Source organism: Aythya ferina, assembly GCF_964211825.1.
Source record: "Aythya ferina genome assembly, chromosome: 2".
Classification (NCBI taxonomy): domain Eukaryota; kingdom Metazoa; phylum Chordata; class Aves; order Anseriformes; family Anatidae; genus Aythya; species Aythya ferina.
Genome location: NC_140297.1, coordinates 27559495 through 27569071, shown reverse-complemented (window position 1 = coordinate 27569071; position 9577 = coordinate 27559495).

The window sequence follows — 9577 nt, the reverse complement described above, 5'->3', positions numbered from 1 at the left end:
CATCAAAGCATGCACTTGTGGGGTAGCATATGCCAGGATTCACTGCCTAGAAGCAACAGATTTAGGGATGAAATGGGATGTGAAGATAAGAGTAAAAATAATAAGGAGGAAAAAAAATAAAATTCTCATGTATATATTTTTTTATAGAATTTATGTTCTTGGTGACTTAAAAAGTACTGTCACAATTCTTGTACATTGATAAAAGGAGGGATATTCAGAACAAGCCTCACTTTGTACAAATGCATAGTTATTTCCTGTACTTTTTTTTTTTTTTTTAATCTAGCTGTCTTTACTCTTTTCACAGACTGAGCTGCCACTTTGATGTAATCCCACTAAAACCCCAGCTCAGTGCAATATTTTCTACCCTTTGCAGGTTCCAGTTGTATAGCAGGAAGTCTGGAAATGCCAGGGAGCCCCCAGTCTGTCAGCTGGGAGCAATCTCCCCATGCACTTCTCCCACAGTCTGGAGGGCTGAGGATGTAAACAGTGAAAATTCTTCATCAACAGTTGGTGGAGATGGTGGGGAGTGTTTTAAAACAGAGTCAGAGGGAGAGAAAAGGAAGGATGTCATCATAGGCAGCCCTTGCTAGCAGGTGCATTCACACCAGGAGCTGGCTCTGTTCTCCACTGATTCAATGAAATCTCTGTCTATAGCAGCAGGACGCTGGCAGCTTTGTCAGGGGTATACAAATGCCTGGGTATGTACGTGCTTTTTTAGGGGGCAGGCAGAGGGGGAGACTTTTAAGAAATCTGGGGTTTATATGAGAGAAAGGGCAGGGGGGCAGAAGAAGCGTTTTCCTATCATAAGAAATAAAACAATCTCTCCATCAGCTTCCAGAGTACATCTCTCTCACTGGCTGCACTGTTGGGTACCCTGGTGAGCATATGGTACCTTCACAGCTCTCTCATCATCATTCTGAACATCTTCCTTACTGGCCTGAATTGCCTCCTAGAGGACTGATAGTAGAGAATCTGGCCAAGTCTCCTTGGTGCCAAGTCCTTGTGGCAGGTATTTTATAATGAAATTCATCATTCCCTCTCACATTCACAGAGAGGGGTGTCTCTGCCGGAGGTTTTCTGTTTGCTCTGGGGGATGTTAGGATTCCTGGCATTGCTCTGTCTCATGACCAGCAACATGGCTTCTTAGTTGTGCACCAAGACTTCTGTCCTTTTGTCTGTTCATCCCTGGGAACTTAGTAAAGTATTATGAGTTTGATTGCAATGTTATTGTAATGCTAAATACGAAATAGTTAAATCTACCAGGCACTCTTTAATCAATATCTCTAGCAATTTTCCTGCTGTCCCACCAGGTTGTTCATAGTATGGATTCAATGTGACGGACTTTAAAGGACATAGTAAAGAAAAGTACTGTTGGAACATAAGACTTCTGTGACCCCTTCCAACCTCAATCAGGACTCCCCAAACTCCCTTATTTCACATTGCAAGGAGTCAAATGCACATCAGCAAATAATTAGCTCCTAAAACAGAATACCAATCCTTCATCTTCACCCGTTTTCTCCTCTTCTATTCACAAACTGCTCCAGGTAGTTTTCTACTGTGAATGGCCCATTGCTCTTCCTCTACTCCCCCATCTGCCCCTCAGAGCAATACATCATCTCCTTTCCTCATCATCATTTTCTATCATACTTTTGGACTGCAAAATGCTCTGTGCTTTTTTGGATTTGCAAAGCCATATTTTCCTGTCAGCCCACTCTGCTTCCTGAGTCTTTCAGGCCCACCCCTCTTTATATACCCCCACAAGATTGCTGGGGGATTAACATATATGCTCTGTTTCTCAATTTAGGGTTATGAGTTTGTATCTTTATCACTGGAGATGTGAACTCTGCAAAACATCCACTCTCTTCAGCCCCTGATAGTTCAGATTGGCAGACCTGTTGATAGTTCAGATTGGCAGACCTGTGGGTGCACATTGTGCTCCACGTTCCAGCCCATGTATGTACGTATTTTTTGTTTGGACATTGAAACACAAACAGAAAGAGGTATTTTCCCCAAGTTTTAGCTCAACAAGTAGCCGGAACACTGTTGGCATGTGCCTCCACAGCCAGGAGCTGAAAAATACTCCCAAAAGCCAAGGTATGGCTATACCCAGAGGGGAGAAAAAAAAAAAAAAAAAAAAAAAAAAAAAAAAGCCATTGCATTATAACAGGCTATATAGGCTATATAAAAAGGTTCTTTACAGACCCATCTGTACAAAAGTAAGTGGTTGATCCATTTCCCTATAACACTTCTGATATCAGTAGCCTGACAAGTTACTTGTGGGGAGGGGGGAAGAAAAAACTTGTCATCAAAATGAACTCCTTGAGTATTTCCATTTTGGTGTAGAGAACATTCGATAAAAAGAGGCACTTGTCATCTCTTCCTTAAACATAGTCTTCTGCCTCTTTTGTTCAAGCCACTATAAGCGAGATAGCATATGCACAGGGAGTAAATTCTTCACAGGCAGGCATCTGGATCAGTATATTGAAATTGAGTCTATTTTTAGACAGCTGATGCTAGCTTCCCCATGAAACTGCATATTTGTAGTTTTCAGGCTTTCTGAAGTGGATTTTTGCCATAAATTGATTGTAAGTCGTTTTGAGAGTATGGGAGGAAGGGCCTGCTCCAAAGTCTATTGAAAATATATTAGAGTCTTTCTATTGATTTGAAAAGCTGAAGATCAAGCCAGCAAGGACTCATTCTGTCCATGTAAAATACAGGCAATTTGCATTAGAAATGCAACATAAATGTATTTCTTACAATGCAAAACTCAGCTGAACAGCATACTTCACTGCCTATCTAGCAAATTCCACAGCTGGAAATATTGTTCTCTCTTTTATATCCTTATTCTTTTTATCCAAATAGTTAACCAGATATTTGGGGTTTTCTCAATTGTTTCGTTAGGGGGATAAATTGATGACAGAGTCTGTGATTGCTCTGGTACAACCCATTTTCTTTACCAGGAACAAGCATAAATCCCTGATGCAGCAGGAACAAGCAATAGAATGTCATTTTTTTTTCTTTCAGCATCCTAAATCTGTCTTTTTAACAATCAGTCTGTCCCAAAAGCTGCTGCTTTTTGCTTTGGCTTTCCTTCAGTCATGCCACAGTTATTTCTCTGTCTCCTGCTTTTCTGGTCCTTTCTGCTTGTTTTTCTCACTACCATTGATTCTCTGTTCTATTCATTTGATCCTCAGGCTCTGAGTCTGCTTTCCAGAAATCTGAGGCTGCTGGGATTTGCTGTCAGTGTCCATAGTAGCAAACCCATTGTGTCCCCTACTTCATACCTACTATCACTTAACCATCACTCATTTACCTTAAGAAACAGTGATAGTCATGCCTGGTAACGTCAATGAGACATGTAATTGTATCCAAATGAAAAAACTCTGGTCTACGACTACTCTACAACATATATGTTGTTACCTTGCACTATCTGATCCACACTATGTGTCCAAATATCCATGTTCCTAGGCAATGTCAAATACATAGGAAATTTATTTTGCTAAGTCTGCAAAAAGTGTCATCCAAATCAAAATAAACTTCATGTTGATCCAGTTGTTCTCAGTCCACAGAGACTCACTGAAGACTATATGTAGATCAATAGGTTCACAAGGGGTCACATGAGAGCAGAATATGGATTGAAACTTCTTCAGGAAATATCTGAGTAACCAACAGAGCTATTCCTCATTTTGTGAAATTGTTTTACTTTGAATGGCCAAAAATTGTGAAGTAGATGACATATATTAAATTATTACCTTTTGTGAACAGTGTAACTTAGCTAAGTTACACACTGTTAGGACTGAGACTCAGTGTCCAATGTAATCCTATTATAAATATATATATTTATTTTTTTCCCTCCAGCTCATGCATTTTTATTTCTTAAAGTTTTGAAATACATGCAAAGTCATGATATATTCTTAGAACATATTTTAGTAAACAGGTGTGGTATCTGATCTTGAAGGGAGCCTGGTAATAGAAATTCCTAGGATTTATTCTGGGATCAATCATCAATTTATGGAGAGTTTTCAAAACTCTTTATATTTGAATTTTTAGTCTTGCGTGATGGCCTGGAGAATATTTTTCAGTAGACTTTCAAATTCCCATTACTTTATAAACCATGTTTATGACTGCAGTTTTCAACACAGAATAAGTTATGCAAAAAAAAAAAAAAAAAAAAAAAAAAAAAAAAACAGACCATGTCTGACAGTCAGAACTAATTCCTGAGGTCTTTGTACAGCTTCTCCCCAGAAAAATAATTGAAGTCACTGCTTCAGCTATTAACTCCTAATAACTTCAAGCAGCAAGTTAAAAACTGGATGGAAAATGGAAACAACACAGAGGAAGGACAGAAAAAGAAGTTATTCAAAACTAGATTTTATAGGCAACCCCCAAACAAAAGTAAAAAAATAAAAAAATAGTTTAGGAAAGAGGGCCTGACAAAGAGCCCAGAAGTCCTGAAAGCCTTAATCACAGTATCAATGACCCTTTAAAAAATATTTAAAAAAAAATATTTTAAACAGTGGAATTTGTTTCAATTGTTCATATTTTCTTTTTCTTTTCCTTTTTCTTTTTAGATCTACAAGTCTTCTTTATTTTCCATATCTTTCACTATTTGTATGCTTAAGTTCTTTTGTGATGGCTGAGTGTGTTTTGCTTCAGCAGTTGCAGAGCTCTGCAGTTAAATAGCCTGTCAGGGCTACCTCAGGAGGGCTCTTCTTCTAGACCTTCATGAAACCAAAACAGTTTCAGCTGAATATTATCAGGATAAAAAGTTACAAGATGCAAAACCTATTTACCAAGGTCTTCTACTGCCCAATGGAAGGTTTTTACCTCTAAACCACCATTTAAAGTTGGGCACTGTTCTCCCTATTCTTTCTCTGTACCTTCAGAGAAGAAATGGATGTAATTATTTGTTTCTAATTAGCTGGCATAAACAAAAGTGATCCCTACCCAAGGGGCTCACCTTTCTTCATATATTAGGCACCCAACTCCACTCCCAGAGTCAGTGCTGTCACAGACCTGGGCCTACAAGCCTGAGCATACGCGAAATCTCAGTATAAAAAATTTGACCAAGGTCATGTAGAAGACTGGGATGGAGCAGTGGACTAAAATTCTTTCCCTGAAATGGTTTCTCACCTTCTAGTACACCTGGAACAGCCCTGAGGACCGAAGCACTGCCTATTCATATAATGAATAACCCTTCTACTAAAAATTGCTCCAGACACACTTGGCAGCAGTAACATGGATAAGTGGGAGGACTAAGCTAGCTGATAACACTTGGTAAACTATTAACCATCCCACACATGGGCTTGAAAGGTTTGTATGTGTATATATTAATCTTTCCTGTAAACACAGAGGACAATTATGGACACAGTGGCTAAACTGCCAGTGTTAATAGATTGCTAACCCAACACAATTACTACTACACTACTCCCACAGAAATCTGTCCTTTCTGCTCAGAAGGACATCTTAGTTGGTGGGGAGTGTCTGTGTATATACATGTATATACATTTGGTGTTAGGTTTGCACTGATAAATACTAGCAATATCACAGAAAAGTTCTTCATGATACCTAATATGGAAGATCATCTCGGGGAGTGTGGGACTTGCCCTTACTTGAACGTGGCAACTCCAGCGTGCAGAATGCATGGAGGCTGCCATTTGTTGGCAGTGGTTACAACAACAGCATCACAGTCTCGTTTTGTGGCCACAGGTTAAAGAGAAAATTTCACCTCTGCAGACCACCTGTACTCCATCCAGCTAAAGTCCTAAAAATATAAAAGCAGAGCACCTCTTAGCATGGATGTATAAGTATCAAGTATCAAAAAAAAAAAAAGTACAAATGAGTGTGCATGTGTCTGCATCTGTGTACTTGTCCTCTGTGTCCTGGAAGACGCAAGATCCCAGCAAAACTCTCACATCCCTCTCCAGTTTCTCTCCGTATTCTGTCTTAATGGTTGTATGACATTGCTGGTGGCTGTGGAAAAGGTCTCTGTTCCACTGCAGAAGTACACACATACCAACTCTGAGAAATGTCATTCTTCTTTATATCAAAACGCCTGGCTTCCTTTTGCAATAAAAGGTGCTATATAAGGCGAGATATGACAATCTGAGCAATAAAACAAGAAATCCTAATCTCTTCATGCTGGGCACAGAGAGAAGTTTATTGAAGCACTGGTTTACTGTAGTATGTTATCAAATTGTGATAAAGCAGATAAAAAGGGAATGGAAATGGAAAAGTTATTAAACTAATTGTATCAGCAAGAATATTAATTTAATTTATCTCACTTTATTATTGCCATCAAGCTCAAATGCAAATCCTAAAGTGTGAGTTAAATAGATGATTGAATTTGGTTTGGGTGGAAAATAAAGGCTGAGAAATGATAAATGTTGTTTCATTATATTAATTTTGAAAAACAAGTCTTTCCTCTAAGTGATCCTTTGATATCCTTTTTGTTTTCTAGTCTTGCCAGGAACTGTTACACTTTAGAAAGACCCCTGAAGAGGACTAGGGGGTACAATTTTGCTTTACTGGACATTAACAAACTCGCCTGACATTAATTCTTAATTCTTGGGTGTTTCAGTAGATGCTTAGAAACATATTGAAATCAGAAGGTATAGTAACCTCAAAGAGAAATTTGAATAGTTCTTCTGCTAACAACGAATAAATAATATGTTCTAATTCATTTTAAAAATGTATTAGGGTATTGTGAAGCTAGCGTACCCTCAAAAGTATTAAAAATTGAAATAAATTGTGGGTGTTCCATGTTTCCATTTCAGTCTATGAGATTCTTTCTTTAGATTTCATCTTTCTTTAAAGAGTTAAGGTTGGGTTGGGTTTCCTAACACTGTAAGTATTTAAAAGCTCATGTCTAAGGGAAAGCACAATAAACCAGTGTATTCTCATGGATTAAAGAAAGTTCCAGGGTGTCAGTTAAAGTGTAAATATTGGAATCTGAGAGTTTTGTCATTCTGATGGAGGCTATATCTATAATATTTAACACAGTTTGAAGTTACGTGCCAAGCACAATTTACTCTTTAAAAGACCATTTAATTAGAACGACTGTGATGCTTCTGGTACCCCAGTACCTTGCTCAGAGCACTGTGCTCTGAAGATATAACCAGAGAACTATGGCAGAGCCTGCAGTCATCTACTTAATCCCTGTACCTTAGTTTAGATGCTGACAGAGTGGAGGCAAACACGGAACTGAGATTCAGGCAAAAAAAAAAAAAAAAAAGAGGTAAAAAATATGGTAAACTTTGTTAAGTATTATGTAAATCTTAAATGAGAAGAATTAAGTTTAAAAACAATAGAAACAAAATTCAAAATTTATTCTGTGAATTCAATCTCCTAGTTCAATTTTAACTTTTCCTCTTTTAATTCCTTGCATGTATCACTTCTCATCCCTAGCAAGTTATCTCCAGAAACAACTTCCTATGGATTTATGTCCTACAATTGGGTTCTCTGGTGTCTCATCTGCTATTGGGACCATGCTCAAACTGCAGCCTTTCCTTGGAGAAAGAGGAAGACAGTTCTTTCTGTCTCCACCCAGCAACATATTTTATAAAGTGAGTGAAAAATTTTCTTTGATATTACTGTTTTTCTCTCAGACTGGTTGGAATAGACCAAGAAATTCAATGGTTATAAGGGGACGGTAGAACAAACATACATCCACACACACATTAATCCAGCAATGATTGCAGTACCCTCCTTTTTTTAGGAAACTGAGCTGAAAATGGTTTTAAAAACTTCAAATAGTAGGTGAAGAAAAACAAGGAATAACCATTCAGAATTGCAGGGAAATTGATTCACTTCTGATAAAATTCACACTACAGTGTATTAGACCAAGTCTTAAAACATGTAATGCTTGTTCTTAAGGTAATGCGTTTAAATGGACTTCATGCCTAGAAGATTTATTAAGTTGCAGTCATACTTTGTCCTGAAAGTTCAGATTCAGATCTTATGAATTTCAAATAATAGCTAAGCCAAGTGTAGTCAATGTTTATTTTTATAGCTGTGAGCAGCATGGTAATCAAAACTGTGGAAATGTCTGCAGCTGTACCCACAACATCCCTTCTGCAATGATCCCTTCGCTAAGGAAGCTGTTGAACTAAGTAGATTGTTGCCTACCATGCAACATACACAGAAAGAATAGGCAGTAGAAAGCAAAATATCATTTTGGCTGCCATTTCTCTAAGTTAATAATCATTGTAGGAGCACATGTTGAGTTTTAGTATTAAAACGAAGGGTTTCATATTACAGATTATAGGGAGACTTATGTGAACAATGTGGCAGATATAGACAATCAAAGTGTCTATTGAGGCATGGAGCTGCAATACAAAAGCAATCAGTGCAGAAAGCAAGGCAGTGACAATACAATTTTAAATCCATTTGATAGGCAAACTATATCTGTTGAAATTTCTCAGGGTGAATGAGTATAAAACTCATTATCAGTATTGCAGCATGTCCCATGGCACCACTTTATTTATTCAAATTAAGATTGGAGAAAGTGAGTAAATACAGCATCCCTGTACTCTAAAAATTCTTTGCAGATAAATCCTTTGTTTATATTTGCTCTTTGCACACTTCCTATGAGTCTCTCATGCAATGTTCCTCCCAGTGCAGGAAAACAAGCCTTATAGAAAGTACAGCGCATACGCCTGTGAAGTGTATTTACCATTTAGAATGCTCAGTGAACACATTCAGGGGCTGAATGATAGTGGAAAGGACTGAATCCTTAATAGTGGCTTTTATCATTTAATATTCTCAGCTGAGTATCTAAGATATCTGTGAAGCATCACAGACTACTCAGTCATGCTTTTAAATGATGAGAGTTATTTGGCTGGCAGAGTCCACCCAGTCACACTGTATGGCAACTTCACATCTTGACACAAATGTTCGCTTTTTACCAAGAACTTTTCACATACTAATTTTCCCCCAAGACCTGTGGATCCCAAACAGTTTGCAGCCCATTTCAATCAATGTCACTGGTCAGCATCTTGGATCCTAATGCAGAGCAATCTTCTCCTCCTATTTGAATACATAAACTAACATTCCTGAAATATTTCAAAGGCATACAACTAATCACTTTTATACATTTTTTTCAAGACAGCAGAAATTTTAGAGATCACGGTGTCAGTGATCACCAGTGTTTTGGACTGTGGGTGTTTAGATTTTTGACATCAAAGCCAACACTACCCCTGATACTGTATTATCCAAACCCCGAGAGATCTCAGCACTTCTATGTGGGGATGTATAATTTCCATTTCGGTTTGTATCAGACTCACATACAATAATTACTACAGTTTGCACTGTAGTGAAGAGCTAGTGAAAGATTCAGACTATGCTTTCTTTTTATACTTTTTTCTCTTCTCATCCTTGCTATAATCTCTGTAATTGTGATGATAAGTCTAAACTACTCTGCCCTTTTCATTGTTGAGTAATTTGATTAGAAAGTAATTCCTATCCTCAAGCTCAGTAACCTTAGGGAAAAGGTGAAACAGAGAGGTCATTCAAAATACAGAGACTATCAAAAAAGGTTTAAATAACTGAATCATTAAGATTCTATAGCCTCCTGTCC